Here is a 17,863-nt window from a genome sequence, read left to right on the forward strand (position 1 = left end):
AATTCACAGTATGTTTCTAAAGTACTGCAATGCATTTGTGGAGTGAAACCGCTCGGGACACTCAAATTAAACTCTGAGAGGGCGAAGCCATCCGCAATACCAGACTCTCTAGATGGCAACGTCCTCTCGGTATTAGGATTTTGTGTAAACCAGATTTTTTATTTTAACCTGCGAAAGAATTGCATGAGATCCAGTTCCAATTGAAACCAGTCTGTTGCCGCATGAGGGCAAAAACTGAGTCCTTTGGACAATAGGTCCAACTGATGTTTAGTCAATGTAATGGAGGAAATATTTACCGTTAGTTCTGGTTGCGTGGTTTTCTCTTGAAGTTCAGCTTCTGTTGCGTTGAACGATTCTGTTTCTGTGTTCGGGTTTTGACGGGTCCGTCTATGTCTCTGGCCTCCACGACGAGTTGGCTTTCGCCTCTGGGGCCATCTTTGCCTAAAAAAACGTCATTAGTTGCAGAATTTTCATTAGACTTAGGTGTAACTGGATTAATATCAGGATCTCTGGATCTACGTGGACGTCTGGGAAGAAAGTTATTATTGGATTGAGTCCAGGTATATACACGGCCTGTTGCATAATCAAGGGCATCTCTGTGCCATTTATGTCTCTTGCCTGTCTCCATTTGCGATTTAAATTTCAGTAGAAATTATTTTGTTTCTCCATCAAGCTTGCAAAATTATCTTCATTGGCAGATTTTAATGACTCCTCAACCGAGGACAGTTTCACCTGCGTGTTGTGAATGTCTTTTTGTAGGTATTCCATATTTAAAAGAAAGATCTAAAGCATATTTATTAGAAATCATCTCATATCGGTTTCTGTACTCGGGATCTGAGGCATATGCATTTTCACTTGGTTGGGACCTCAGGCCTCTCGGTATTCTTGAGGCACGGAAGTATTCACTTAATGTGATTAAATGTAATTTTAAGGAAAGCAGTCTCTTGGTATCGTTCTCATATTGTCTTTGCAAATCCACAATGGATGGAGCATGTAAAAATGATGCATCCTCACTGATGCTCCCCAGTATCCTCTCTATATCACAAACAGAATAGATGAAGGTGTTCATGGATATTACCGTATCCGAAGTAGATGCAGGGAATGGTGGTTCCATAATGGCGGAGTGCAGGCACAGCTGACCAGGTAGATTCACAGAAAAAGAAGGCAGCACATCCAGGCATGTGGTGGGTGCAGGCAGGTCCAAGCGGTCCCGGTCCCAGGGTCCAAGTAGACTATCACAGAAGAGATGACCGCAGCACACCGGTATATCCAAACAAAAGGTAGTTTATTCCATGAACATAAAGTGCAAGTTCTCCGATACCCGGAGACTGTGTGCAAGTGGATGCCAGCAATAGGGGTGGGGTAATAGTGCCTGTGATTGACAGGTATGATAGACAGGTATGTGTGCGTATGGGACCTGTAATATTGTGCCTTCCTTTTTCAAAGTGCATTAACAGAGCGCAATAATATTGCCCTCGCTGCCATAGATTCACAAGGTACATTTATTATTTATTTACTTCATTTTCTTCTTTTTTCTTTGATTTTGGTTTATTTTGCCCTGCTTAAACATGGAGGACGCAGTGTTTCTCACCTTAGTGCGCATACACATGCCTGCTCCGGTCATGTGCCCTAAGGCCCCGGTCACATGACTGGAGATCTACATTGTATGATTGGTCAGGATGCTATGCCACAGGAGATACACAGACACTGTGCAATTGCAGTGTAAAATCACCCACGCTATGGACGCCATTACAACCCACATTAGGGGAGTCCAGCCACCCTCCGATTCATGTTTTAATATTTTGTATATTGTTTATACCTATATGTACTAATTGATTAATTAGACGTAACAACGTCCATTCTCATGATTTGTATACTTGGTATACGGTTTTAACTTCACATATAGCACCTTAGGACAGCTCAGACTGTCCCTTATTTAATAATATACACATGAACTTTGTGTTTGTTTTGAATTATATGAAATTATATAAATTGCTGTGAGATAATGATGTGTCACTGTATGAGATTGTTTCCTTATAAATATCTTGTTAATTCACTATTGACTTGCTTGAGAATGGTGTTGTGAGAACACCGAAACGTCGCACTTGCACTTTATGTTCATGGAATAAACTACCTTTTGCTTGGATATACCGGTGTGCTGTGGTAATCTCTTCTGTGATATATATATATGTATAAAGCCTGATTGGCTGTATTTGGGGGCGGAAGTAATTATCGCTCCCTGCACTTCCAGGTGGGGCTTATTGGGAACAGGTGGGGGCGTGTGTATATAACTTCCCCCTCTCCTACAGGGGCGGAGCACGTGTCGTCTGTGGAATCTCTGCTTCCTGTGGCAGGCTGGTGTTTGAATCTCCCACAAAAATCTTCAGAGCTGCTGGTCACGGTGTGGAGGCCTCGCTGTGCAGGCGCGGCATTCCGGGCAGCTCCGCTGGCTGTCTTATCTGGGGATGCTGTGTCTCACTCTGATTATAAGGTAATATTGGGCAGGTATGGTTCTGACTGGCTCTGCCTGCAGCGGTAGTGGGGGCCAGGAGCGGCAAGCAGGTGAGTTAAATCGGTGCTGGGGGTGGCACGGCCTCAGCATTTCGCGCAGCCCGCTAGCTGCCTCATGGCGACATGTGGACCGCCCGCCACCCGCACAGCTACAATTGTCTATGCCCTTGGGACAGGTTGCGGCAGCTGCCCAGTCCTCGTTATGCAGTCCTGTCAGCTTGTCTGCTATCGTTAATCTAAAGTATAGTGTAATGCTCTGCAAAGTGTGGTGCAATGCTCTGAAAAGAGCCGTTTCAATATAACTTTTGCTGTGTGCTGCGGTGCTCTGCGGGGTATACGGTGCCGTTGCAGTATACAGTACAGTGTAATGCTCTGCAAAGGGTCTCGTTACAATATAACATGTACTGTATAGTGCAGTGCTCTGCAGATGGTCTCGTTACAATATAGTATACATGATATACAGTTATGGTGCAATAATCTGCAGATGGTCTCGTTACAATATAGTATACATGATATACAGCTATGGTGATATGCTCTGCAGATGGTCTTGTTACAATATAGTATACATGATATATAGTTAAGGTGCAATGCTCTGCAGATGGTCTCGTTACAATATAGTATACATGATATACAGCTATGGCGATATGCTCTGCAGATGGTCTTGTTACAATATAGTATACATGATATATAGTTAAGGTGCAATGCTCTGCAGATGGTCCCATTACAATATAGTATACATGATATACAGCTATGGTGATATGCTCTGCAGATGGTCTTGTTACAATATAATATATACTATATACAGTATAGTGCTATACTCTGCAGATGGTCTCATTATAAACAAACTTTATACAGTTAGTGCAATGCTCTGCAGATGGGATGGTTTCAATACAACATATTATATAGGGCATAGTGCAATGCTCTGCAGAGGGTCGTTACAGTTAGCATGTCCAGTGTGGTGCATTGCTCTGCGAAGGGTCTCGTTGCAACACAGGGTGGCATTTACTGTTTGGTGTGGTGCAATACTCTGCAGAGGATCACGTTGCAGGGTAGTATATGCTGTGTGTGGTGATGCAGTGCTCTGCAGACTGTCTTGTTTCAATATAGTATACAGTAGGTTGCAATGCTCTGTAGAGATATAACATAGGCTACATCTAATTAAATCATAGTAAACACAGTGTAATACTCGTTATTTGCACAATCATGGTATCCATACGGTTCATACGCTTGGTTTATTATGGGCATACAAGCATTACTGGTACAAGGTGCACACGAGTAGAGCATCTTCACGGTTTGATAACGCCATGAGTTTCTTATTTTCCGTACTCTCATGGTTAATTCATACGCTTATACGGTACATATACTCACTGACGATACATTCACAGCATTTATACTGTGGAAACTCGTTTATGCTGTTCACCTCATGGTTATTCTCTCACTCGCTGGTGTTTTACACGGTCCACAAACTTGGCATTTATGCTGTTCACATATTCTTGGCATGTTCACAGTCTTACGTTCTTTCTACCATGTTACGTTCATGGCAATCAAACACCTCGTAATTATCACTGGTTCATACGCTCAAAGTATCATTCGGTTCAAATGTTAATGGTATTTCATACTGGTTACGGCAGTATACTGCCTATAGCGATTATACGGTTCATACACTCATGGTAGTTATAGTGGTCACACGCTCACGGTTCTTAAGTTGTTCACATGTTCACCGCATTCATACACGCAGGTTTCATACGCTCATGGCAGTTATATTTGTCACACGGTTATGGTTTTGTTGTTCACACGTTCATCGCATTCATACATGCAGGGTTCATACGCTCATGGCAGTTATATTGGTTACACGGTCATGGTTTTGTTGTTCACACGTTCACCGCATTCATACACGCAAGGTTCATACGCTCCTGGCAGTTATATTGGTTACACGGTCATGGTTTTGTTGTTCACACGTTCACCGCATTCATACACGCAAGGTTCATACGCTCCTGGCAGTTATATTGGTTACACAGTCATGGTTTTGTTGTTCACACGTTCACCGCATTCATACACGCAGGTTTCATACGCTCATGGCAGTTACATTGGTCACACGGTTATGGTTTTGTTGTTCACACGTTCATCGCATTCATACACGCAGGGTTCATACGCTCATGGCAGTTATATTGGTTACACGGTCATGGTTTTGTTGTTCACATGTTCACCGCATTCATACACGCAGGTTTCATACGGTTCTCACATAGTGTCATGCTGTTTCGTGCAGTTGTGGCCACGCGCTCATAGCATGTTCACAGCATTATACTGCTCATAGTACTCATACCTCATAGCGTCATACCACATATTAATTCGTAGCACATATGTTCGACGCTTATACTGCACATGTACTTGTAGCATTTATACTGCACATACACATGGCCTACATCAGGCACATACACTCTTAGCATTGATACCGCAAGTATACTCATAGCATTATACTGCTCATAGTATCATACCACTATACGCTCATAGCATTTATACCACATATACGCTCGTTGTATTCATACCACAGACATGTTCACGTCATGTATATTGCACATAGAATTGTAGCAATACACTACACGGACATTCGTAGCATTCATTCTGTACATACGATGGTAGTAATTATTATGCTGACACGTTGTAGTACTTATTCTGCGTACATGTAGCATTCATTCTGTTATGTTCTCTGCACTAACATCCCTAGCGTTTACTGTACATGGGTAATGGTATTTATTCTGCATGTTCATCCATAGCGTCTTCACTACACACATGCTCCCGTAGCTTTTACTGTACGTCTGTTTATAGCATTCATTCTGTGTATTCGTGCATAGTCTTTTATACGGAAAGTTCACTCAGGTTTGTCAGGATGTAGCCCTATTGCCTGACTCCTCTTCAGGTTAAGGGGTCAATGTTGGTTGCTACTGACTTGTTCAGAGCAATCGCATCGTTGTTTATTATCATGACCTGACAAGTTCTCAGGTCAGATACAACCTCCTCTGTTGTATTTCACAACTACGTTATCAGTTAGTTATAGTACACATATTTAACTATCCGGCACAGGTACTCGTTCAAAGGGTGGTCATCATTTTAGTGGCACTAATCGGCTGTTCAATACCCGGTCACCTGACTCGTTCCTTCAGGGGTTGAATCACGGTTGTTACTGACTCACATTCAGAGCAACCAATTTAAGGAATACTCACAATGTTAACCTGTTGCCTGACTCCTCTTCAGGTTAAGGGGTAATGTCGGTTGCTACTGACTTGTATTCAGAGCAATTTTGTCATTGGTGTATTTGTTACGACCTGACACGTTTTCAGGTCAGATACAACCTCGTCTGTTGTATTTCTCAATTACGTTATTTCGTTATAGTACACAGATTCAACTATCTAGCATAGTTGCACGTTACGCTCATAGTCTGGTTACGTTCATAGCTTTATTTTGTTGTACTGCACATGGGTAATAGTTTTTTGCATTTCCATCCTTAGAGTCTACACTACACATATGCTCCCATAGCTTTACTGTACTCATTCTCATAGCTTCCATACTGCATATTCGTGCATAGTGTTTATACGGAAAGCTTATACAGCTTTGTTAGGATGTTGCCCTATTTGCCTGACTCCTTCAGCTTAACCCCTTAAGGACTCAGGGTTTTTCCGTTTTTGCACTTTCGTTTTTTCCTCCTTACCTTTTAAAAATCATAACCCTTTCAATTTTCCACCTAAAAATCCATATTATGGCTTATTTTTTGCGTCGCCAATTCTACTTTGCAGTGACATTAGTCATTTTACCCAAAAATGCACGGCGAAACGGAAAAAAAAATCATTGTGCGACAAAATCGAAAAAAAAACGCCATTTTGTAACTTTTGGGGGCTTTCGTTTCTACACAGTGCATATTTCGGTAAAAATTACACCTTATCATTATTCTGTAGGTCCATACGGTTAAAATGATACCCTACTTATATAGGTTTGATTTTGTCGCACTTCTGGAAAAAATCATAACTACATGCAGGAAAATTTATACGTTTAAAAATGTCATCTTCTGACCCCTATAACTTTTTTATTTTTCCACGTATGGGGTGGTATGAGGACTCATTTTTTGCGCCGTGATCTGAAGTTTTTATCGGTATGATTTTTGTTTTGATCGGAATTTTTGATCACTTTTTATTCATTTTTTAATGATATAAAAAGTGACCAAAATACGCTTTTTTGGACTTTGGAATTTTTTTGCGCGTACGCCATTGACCGTACGGCTTAATTAATTATATATTTTTATAGTTCGGACATTTACGCACGTGGCGATACCACATATGTTTATTTTTTATTTTTTTTACACTGTTTTATTTTTTTTATGGGAAAAGGGGGGTGATTCAAACTTTTATTAGGGAAGGGGTTAAATGACCTTTATTAACACTTTTTTTTTACATTTTTTTTGCAGTGTTATAGGTCCCATAGGGACCTATAACACTGCACACACTGATCTCTAATGCTGATCACTGGCGTGTATTAACACGCCTGTGATCAGCATTATCGGCGCTTGACTGCTCCTGCCTGGATCTCAGGCACGGAGCAGTCATTCGTCGATCGGACACCGGGGAGGCAGGTAAGAGCCCTCCCGGTGTCCGATCAGCTGTTCGGGACGCCGCGATTTCACCGCGGCGGTCCCGAACAGCCCGACTGAGCAGCCGGGTCACTTTCACTTTCACTTTAGAAGCGGCGGTCAGCTTTGACCGCCGCTTCTAAAGGGTTAATACCGCACATCGCCGCGATCGGCGATGTGTGGTATTAGCCGCGGGTCCCGGCCGTTGATTAGCGCCGGGACCGACGCGATATGATGCGGGATCGCGGCGCGATCCCGCTTCATATCGCGGGAGCCGGCGCAGGACGTAAATATACGTCCTGCGTCGTTAAGGGGTTAAGGAGTTAATGTCGGTTGCTACCGACGAATTTTCAGAGCAATTACATTGTGGTTTATTGTCATGACCTGAGACGTTCTCAGCACAGATACAGCCTCCTCCGTGGTATTTCATGACCACGTTATCAGTTATAGTAGATATATTCAGCTATCCGGCATAGTTGCACGTTGTCTTTTATCTTTTTAGATATATGTTTACACTTTATTTTCTCGGCATGTATGCGGTACTCATAATGGTGTTAGAGCATAAATTCATAACGTTCCTTACGTTTTCACGGTACTTACGCTCCCAGCTTGTGTATGATACATGCACCAGTACACAGCATTTGTTGCATACTACCATAGTTGTATGCGGGTAGGTTATTATGTGCATTTGTTCCTAGTGTTGAATAGCAGTTGCACCTCTGGCTGTACATATATTTACAATACACGATTACAGTATTCATATGGTGCTTACATTCATTGCATATATATCGAGCACATATTCTTAAACCTCCTACGTCTGCAGGGGGGGATGCACCACATAGGTTATTGTTACAGACATGTCTCAGAGCAATAACATATTGAGTAGGGACTTGTAGTTGGGTATACTGTTAGCAGGTTATGCCGTACATACGGTTAACATGTTTCATGCGGTGCACACAGGGGAGGTAGATCATTTGCTTAGGGTATTGGACACAATTGGTCATTTTTGTTACTGACACGCCTTCAGAACAACACGCCAGCTTCATACAGGTATCTTGTCATGAATACTCATGATGTTACCCTGTTGCCTGACTCATCTTCAGGTTAAAAGGGGTAATGCCAGTTGCTACTGACTCGTTTTCAGAGCAATTTTGTTGTGTGTTATATTTGTTATGACCTGACACGTTTTCAGGTCAAATACAACATCGTCTGTTGTATTTCTCGATGACGTTATCATTTCGTTATAGTACACAGATTCAACTATCCGGCATAATTGCACGTTCTCTTTTAAGGAGGGCCAGCATTTAGTTGCAGATATATTGTGCATTTAATACAGTTACATGACTCATTTCTTTAGGATCGGGGATTGAATCGTGGTTGCTGCTGTCTCATTTCAGAGCAATTGATTTGACATGGTTATGTAGGTAATCTGACACATTTCAGATAGCATACAATCTCAATATGGCATTTCACACTTATTTAAAAAAAAGTGGTTTACAAAGACCTGTGATGTTTACAGGCACAATGATTTCACAAAGACCTGTCATGTCTACAGGCATGATGGTTCACCTAAACACTGGTCACGTCTACAGGTACGTTGCTCTCGCAGGGAGCTGTCATCTGCAACGGGTCATCACTTCCAAGTCCAGTTGGGTCAGTATAGTGGCTAGTTAGGTATGTCTGTTACAGTCTCAATCAGGTAAGGTGCCTTCGTGAACCTTGTCAGGCGACATGACCCACACGGTCTATCAGGTAGATAGGTATTTCTTGTCATTTACCTGTCAGTTTAGTTTTTGCCTCTTAAATAGCAGGGGATTGGTGCTTGTCAGACCTGCCATGAAGTTAGCCTTTCCATGTCCATTTAAAGTAATGTCACAAGTAGGGATGGTGATAGGTATAGTTCAGTTAGTATATTTGGCAGGGAAGGTTATTCTCAGGTTGATTCTTTACAGGTGGACGTTACTACCACGGTTTCAAAGGTATGGTTACCACCTCTAGTAGTCACTAGTTGGTCAGGGCTACTCTTTCAGCACACTAGGTATAGTCTACTTCGGGTATGTGAAGATTGATGCTGGATGTAGGATGTTTTATTTCAGGAATTGTATTCATCCTAGCATGGTTGCTTTTTGCCCTCTATAGGCGTGCCCTCATTGCGCGGTTATGGCACAACTCAGACCGCTATGCTAGGGTAAGATCTTGTATAGGTATGTAGGCAATCTTTCCTGTCACTAGTACACGTATGGAGCCCCGATCACAAGTATAAAGCCTGATGGGCTGTATTTGTGCGAGGGGCGGAAGTAATTATCGCTCCCTGCACTTCCAGGTGGGGCTTATTGGGAACAGGTGGGGGTGTGTGTATATAACTTCCCCCTCTCTTGCAGGGGCGGAGCACGTGTCGTTTGTGGAACCCTCCCAACCCTCCCTTATCTTATTCCTTCACTATAGTGCATGCCCTCTATAGCCGTGCCCTCATTGCGCGGTTATGGCACAACTCAGACCGCTATGCTAGGGTAAAATCTTGTATAGGTATGTAGGCAATCTTTCCTGTCACTAGTACACGTATGGAGCCCCGATCACAAATATATATATATGTATATATATATATATATATTTTTTTTTTAGTTTTTGCAGGGTGCCTCTCGATACTAAATTGTAGATGTGGAGGTACGCTTCTCTATACAGTAAAAAAAAAAAAAAAAAAAAAGGTGTAACAACATTGCCATCCTAACAAGGATACTCTTTTTGTTATCTCTGGTCTCGTGCTTGCTCTTTGCTTGTCTTTCTTTTCCTTTCTTTGCACAAGTGTGTCCATGCAGTGTGGCATCTATTTCTGTTTTGCCTTTGGTTTAGAAACTACAGCTCCTAGCATGCCTTGTAGCCTGTCTCCTTTTTCAGTGCCCTGCCCAATTTGTTTTGCGTTGCCGCCCAGCCCTGTTTGTGGGTGGCTTTTTTTTTTCTTTCCCCTTTAGCACTCCATTTCCGCCCTGCTCATTAGTATACTCATCCCACCCTCGCCATCAGCTTCTCACCCCACAGTCCCCACATCACATGAGGGAATGAATTGTCGGGGGGCGGGGGGAACTGATCATATGTGACATATGTGACCCGCGGGCGCTCCTCTGCCCCCCCCCCCCACTGAATTGTCATCCGCAGCATCCCCACATTAGGTAACTAATCATATGTGACCCACGGGCGCTGCTCTGCTTCCTGCCCCCCCCCCCCCCCCAAAGCGATGTCCCTGCAAGGGTTAAAGGACATCTGTAATGATGAATTTTACATATTCCTGTGCCGGGCTGCAAAAATAAACTTTGACTCACCTTCCTGCGTTCCCCCGTTGCTACGGTAATGGCCTCACGATCCTCATGCTGCTTCCTGGGGACAGGAACGTCACAGAGCCGTCAGCGCATCACTGGCTGCAGCAATGTCCCGCCTTGGCCGGTGATAGGCTGAGCGAACTGTCATGTAAGGAGCCGGCCGGCCCCTTACATGACAGTGCAATCAGCCTATCAGCGTATAACCTGCCGTAGCGATGTCCCGCCTCAGCTGGTGATAGGCTGAGCGCACTGTCATGTAAGGAGCCGGCCGGCCCCTTACATGACAGTGCGCTCAGCCTGTCACCGGTCGAGGCGGGATATTGCTGCAGGCGGTGCTATGTTGACAGCTCTGTGACGTTCCCGTCCACAGGAAGCAGCATGAGGATCGTGAGGCTGTTACCGTAGCAACGGGGGGAACTCAGGAAGGTGAGTCAAAGTTTATTTTGTTTATTTTTGCAGCCCGGGCACAGGAATATGTAAAATTCATAAGTACAGATGTCCTTTAACCCTTGCAGGGACATCGCTTTGGGGGGAGAGAGGGGGGGTGGAAGGACAGGAAGCAGAGCAGTGCCCGCGGGTCACATATGATTAGTTCCCTAATGTGGGAACATCGCGCTGTGGATGACGATTCATTGGGGGGGGAGGAGAGCAGCGCCAGCGGGTCACATAAGATTAGTTCCCTGATGTGGGGACAGTGCGCTGTGGATGACAATTCATTCATTCCCTGATGTGGGGACTGCATGATAGCGCTGCAGCTGACATGTTACTAATTTCCCCGCCATGGGGACCGTGCGCCCGCGGGGGGAATCATGATAGCCGATTCCCCTGATTCCCCCCCTCTGGCACACGATCCCCATGGCGGGGAAGGGTTTACATGTCAGCCGCAGTGCTGATATAGGGTATTCAGTACATTGTGAGCCGGGCGCAGGGCAGGCTGACAGCGGGAGGAAACATCCATCCTCCCGCAACAATTCAATGAATATTCATTACAGGGGTGTGGAAAAGGGGCAAAACCATTGCAGGAGAAAAAAAAAACAGCAACGCCTGCAGCACTGATGTCTTGTCCATAACAGTGAACAAACATGGCCGTGAGTGTGGACGACAGAGGTCAGTAAAAAACATATATGCTGTGGACAGATGTATAACATGTGAATTACAAAAGTGCTAAACTCGCTACAAACATGCTAGATAACCATAATACTGTGGTACCGGAGTACCCCTTTAAAGTTTGTTTTTTTAGTTTTTTCAGCCTGGGCACAGGGAAGTTAAAAGTTTAGCGCCGCATTTCTCCTTTAACCCCAATTCTGGCCAGTGCAAGTTAATACGTTCGTTGAAAGGGCCCTAACAGGTTCACTTTAACACTTACCTTTTTTGTGATCTTGGGGCAGTTTCTTACAGCAGCTACATGTGAGACCGGCTGTCAGTGCATAATAATGATTCCTCATCTTTGTAGATTTCACACAGTCAAGTCATATGTTGTACACAGAATGACTGTGGAATGTGCTGCCCTCTTCTGGCTTAAAATAAGTGTAGATTCACAACCAGCAAATTATGTTGCTGAAATTTCGTCAACTGTCATGTCCAACTAAATGGAACGTATGAGAGAGATTTATCAAAACCTGTGCAAAAAAAAAAAAAGTTGACTGCTTCTTTTTTTTTTTCCAGAAACCTTTTTCAAAATTTAAGAAGCGATCTGATTGGTTGCTACAGGCAACTGCTCAACCTTTCCTCTATGTCCAGTTGTGCATAGCAACCAATCAGATTGGAGGCCTTTTCAGAGGCCTTTAAAAAAAAAAAAAAAAAAAAAAAAAATAAGCAAACAGATTATAGTTATTAAATGTTGATTTAAAGATCTCCCATTTATTATCTATATTAGTATTTCACAACAGTTCCTCCCAGTCTGTCCTGAAAGTGCAGCTCTTAGTCCAGGGAATTTAATTTTTTATTATCTTTTAGTCCTCCCAACATGTGTTTATTGTTTTTACACTTTAAACCAAAAGATGGTCGCTATTACCAAGGTCTTCACTCACAATTTCATTTCCAACCAGCTCTGCGTTGTTAGAAACAGGGGCGGACTGACAACACTCGGGGTCCCCGGGCCAAAAAAAGGCAAGGGCCCCTTCTAGGCTATGCAGCTCGTCAATCTTATGCCACACCCCTATTCCACCCAAATCCCACACACAATAAACTAAAATTTATATATGTAAGAAACACTAGGTAAATTTCCATGACCAATAATACCAGTATACAAGGAGTATATACCACCACACAATAACTGGATATTACTGCCATACTGTACTGAATAAAACCACTATACACAGACCAGTATACTATACAGGATCTGTATACAATATAAGTGATTATATACAGGACCATATGGCGGTAGATATCAGCTGTACACAGAATCTGTACCATATAAGTGATTACTGTTACAATTAGGACTTACAATTACGTCTTTTCTGATCAGCGGCGTCCTCTTTCCTTTTCTTCTCCGTCCGGATAAGATCGCCATGTGGATCTCTTAACATCTGCAGGATAAACATGTCAGACTCTGCATTTTTCAAGTGCCCTCCCCTCCTCTGCACAAATTTTCCATCTATAGACCCACAAACTGTAATAATGCCCTCCTTGGTGTCCTGTACAGTAAAAGGGCAGGTAGGTAGTTAACCAGGTAAATAGGTAACTAGGTAGGTAGATCAGAAAGCCAGATATGTAGGTAGGGGGACAAGCTAGGTAGGTAGAGGGCTAGCTGGGTAGTTAGGCAGCCATGTATGATGGCCAGGTATGTACATAGTTAGGTAGCTGGGTATGTAGATAGTTAGATAGCCTGGTATGTAGGTAAGTAGTTAGGCATCCAGGTATAAAGTTAGGTAGCCCCCCCTTCCCTACAGGTATAGGCAGCATAGTTAACCCCCCTTCCCTACAGGTATAGGCAACAGAGTTAACCCCCCTTCCCTGTAGGTATAGGCAGCAGTTAACCCCCCTTCCCCAAAGGTATAGGCAGCAGAGTTAACCCCCCACCCTACCCATAGGTATAGGCAGCAGACTTAACACCCCTTCCCCATAGGTATAGACAGCTGAGTTAACCCCCTTCCCAATAGGTATAGGAACAGAGTTAACCCCCCTTTCTCCTTAGGTATAGGCAGCAGAGTCCCCCCCCCTTTCCCCGTAGGTATAGGCAGAGTTACCCCCTCCCCCTTTCCTCATAAGTATAGGCAGAGTTACACACACCCCTCTTCCCCAATGGTATAGGCAGAGTTACCCCCCCCCCTCTTCCCCATAGGTATAGGCAGAGTTACCCCCCCCCCCCCCTCTCGCCCCCCCGATTCATCTCTCATATAGTGGAAGCACATGGAGGTCGCCATGAACAACTGAAGTTCGCCGGCATCGAAAAGGTTGCACCCATACCGGGTATGAGATCCGATAAGAATCTTCTGAGAAGAGAAACTCATTGGATCATTGCCACTGATGCAATAGGCGTCCTAGGACTCAATGACAAAGTAGATGTATCCATTTGTTTTTAAACTTTGTATTCATAACTGTATTTAGTTCTGTATTTAGTTCTTTCTTTCTAATCATCCTACCTTTAGTGACGTCAATGTCGAAGTGAATGGTGATTGGTAGAGGTAATTATCCATCTGTATTTAAGGTGACATGTTCCGGTCTAGAGTCAGGCCCATCGAAGCACTAAATAGTGCGAAACATCAGTGTCGCCTCTCAGTGGTACCCCCCCCATTACATCTATGCGTCCCCCCCATGATGTACTGATTGTTGTGAGTATGTGCAAATAAATTTGCAGAGGTTGGAAGATTGGTGAGTTGCCGGCTTTTCCTTTCTTCTATCAAGTTTGCTTTAGTATTTTACTTCTACAAGCCAGAGCACCACTTAGCCACCAGTTTAACCGCAGTAGTGACCTTGCATCCAGTAACAGATAGGTACAGAAGTAGGCAGTGCTGAATTCCTTCATTTGAGATTTTTAAATTACTTCTATTAAAAAATCTTAATCCTTCCAGTACTTTTTAGGGGCTGTAGACTACAGAGGACATGCTTTTCTTTTTGGATTTCTCTTCTGTCATGACCACAGTGCTCTCTGCTGACATCTGCTGTCCATTTTAACCCATTAAGGTGGCAGGGTTTTTCCGTTTTTGCATTCTCATTTTTCCTCATCACCTTCTAAAAATCATAACGCTTTAAATTATGCACCTAAAATTCCATATTATGGTATTTTTTTGCGCCACCATTTCTACTTTGCAGTGACATTAGTCATTTTACCAAAATATTCACTTCGAAGCGGAAAAAAATTCATTGTGCGACAAAATTGAAGAAAAAATGCCATTTTGTAAATTTTGGGGGCTTCCGTTTCTACGCAGTGCATTTTTCAATAAAAATGACATCTTATCTTTATTCTGCAGGTCCATAAATGATACCCTACTTATATAGGTTTGATTTTGTATTACTTAAAAAACTAAATCATAACTACATGCAGGAAAATTTATAAGTTTAACCCCTTAAGGACCAGGCCCATTTTCACCTTAAAGGGGTACTCCGCCCCTAGACATCTTATCCCCTATCCAAAGGATAGGGGATAAGATGTCAGATCGCCGCGGTCCCGCTGCTGGGGACCCCCGGGATTGCCGCTGTGGCAGCCCACTATCATTACTGCACAGAGCGAGTTCGCTCTGTGCGTAATGACGGGCGATACAGGGGACGGAGCAGCGTGATGTCATGGCTCCGCCCCTCGTGACATCAAGGCCTGCCCCCTTAATGCAAGTCTATGGCAAGGGCGTGACGACCGCCACGCCCCCTCCCATAGACTCATATTGAGGGGGGGGCGGGCCGTGACGTCACGAGGGGCGGAGCCATGACGTAACAATGCTCCGTCCCCTGTATTGCCCGTCATTACGTGCAGAGCGAACTCACTCTGTGCAGTAATGACAGCGGGCTGCCGCAGCGGCAATCCCGGGGACCGCGGCGATCTGACATCTTATCTCCTATCCTTTGGATAGGGGATAAGATGTCTAGGGGCGGAGTAACCCTTTAACCCCTTAAGGACGCAGGACGCACTCAAATGGCCCCTTTTCCAAGACCTTAAGGACTCAGGACGTTTGAGTACGTCCTGTCAAATCCCAGCCCCCCGCCGCTAGCTGGAAGGGAGCCGGTGCCCGATGCCTGCTGAAAACGTTCAGCAGGCATCGGGGCATATCGCCCAGGGGGGTCATTATGCCCCCCCATGTCGGCGATGGCCGCAGATCGCTGGACAATTCAGTCCAGCGATCTGCGGCAGATTCCGGGTCAATCGGGTTTCCAGTGACCCGGAATTACAGGCTGTTCGGGGCCGTCTCCGACGGACCCGAACAGCCAGAGCCTGCAGGGGTGAGGTGACACTGGTGCCACCTCACGATCACCCTGATTCGTCGGCCGGTTTCCCAGCCGACCAATCAGGGCGCCTGCTGCGGGTGTCACTCCCGCAACCCGCTCCGCCCCTCTTCCGGAGGACGTGAGCGGGTACGGGACGTGCACCCCAGGTGCTGGGGACCCCGATCCCCGGCGTCAATGTTGGGATCGGGGCCCCAGGAGCGACGGCCGCGGCGGCGACGACGAGGGACTGACCTGTGCGGCAAGGATCGTTGGAGGTGAGTGACAGCCTCCTGCTGTTGCTTAGCAACAGCTCCCAGCATGCAAAAAGGGCATGCTGGGAGCTGTAGTTATGCAACAGCAGGAGGCAGACCACCACAACTCCCAGCATGCCCTTATGGGCATGCTGGGACTTGTAGTTTTGCAACAGCTGGAGGCACATTTTTTCCATGGAAAAGTGTACCTTCAGCTGTTGTGTAATTACAACTCCCAGCTTGCACAAACAGCTAAAGTGCATGCTGGGAGTTGTAGTAGTGCATCTGCTGGTTGCATAACTACAACTCCCAGCATGCCCGTTGGCTGTCGGTGACTGCTGGGAGTTGTAGTTTTGCAACAGCTGAAGGCACACTGAGTTATGTAGCAAACCAGTGTGTCTCCAGCTGTTGCATAACTACAGTCCCCAGCATCCCCAGCCAAAGTAGTATGCCTCCAGCTGTTGCATAACTACAAGACCCAGCATGCCCTTCCGCTGTCCGTACATGCTGGGGGTTGTAGCTTTTGCAACAGCTGAAGGCACACTGGTTGCAAAACACTGAGTTTGTTACCAAACTCGGTGTTTCACAACCAGTGTGCCTCCAGCTGTTGCAAAACTACAACTCCCAGCATGCACTGATAGACCGTACATGCTGGGAGTTGTAGTTTTGCAACAGCTGGATGTTTCTTCCCCCCCCAATGTGAATGTACAGGGTACACTCACATGGGCGGAGGATTACAGTAAGTATCCGGCTGCAAGTTTGAGCTGCGGCAAATTTTCTACCGCAGCTCAAACTGCCAGCGAGAAACTACTGTGAACCCCCCGCCCGTGCGACTGTACCCTAAAAACACTACACTAACACACAATACAAAGTTAAAAACACTACGTATACACATACCCCTATACAACCCCCCTCTCCTCCCCAATAAAAATGAAAAATGTCTGGTACGCCACTGTTTCCAAAACGGAGCCTCCAGCTGTTGCAAAACTACAACTCCCAGCATGCACTGATAGACCGTACATGCTGGGAGTTGTAGTTTTGCAACAGCTGGATGTCCCCCCCCCCCAATGTGAACGTACAGGGTACACTCACATGGGCAGAGGATTACAGTAAGTATCCGGCTGCAAGTTTGAGCTGCGGCAAATTTTCTGCCGCAGCTCAAACTGCCATCGAGAAACTACTGTGAACCCCCGCCCGTGCGACTGTACCCTAAAAACACTACACTAACACACAATAAAATAAAAAGTAAAAAACATTACATATACACATACCCCTACACAGCCCCCCTCCCCCAAAAAAATGAAAAACGTCTGGTACGCCACTGTTTCCAAAATGGAGCCTCCAGCTGTTGCAAAACAACTACTCCCAGTATTGCCAGATAGCCACTGACTATCTAGGCATGCTGGGAGTTTTACAACAGCTGGAGGCACCCTGTTTGGGAATCACTGGCGTAGAATACCCCTATGTCCACCCCTATGCAAGTCCCTAATTTAGGCCTCAAATGCGCATGGCGCTCTCACTTTGGAGCCCTGTCGTATTTCAAGGCAACAGTTTAGGGCCACATATGGGGTATCGCCGTACTCGGGAGAAATTGTGTTACAAATTTTGGGGGGTATTTTCTGCTTTTACCCTTTTTAAAAATGTTAAATTTTTGGGAAAAGAGGCATTTTAGGTAAAAAAAATAAATTTTTTTACATATGCAAAAGTCGTGAAACACCTGTGGGGTATTAAGGTTCACTTAACCCCTTGTTACCTTCCCCGAGGGGTCTAGTTTCCAAAATGGTATGCCATGTGTTTTTTTTTTTTTTTGC

The sequence above is a fragment of the Hyla sarda genome, chromosome 6, assembly GCF_029499605.1.
Source record: "Hyla sarda isolate aHylSar1 chromosome 6, aHylSar1.hap1, whole genome shotgun sequence".
In the NCBI taxonomy this organism is placed as follows: Eukaryota; Metazoa; Chordata; class Amphibia; order Anura; family Hylidae; genus Hyla; species Hyla sarda.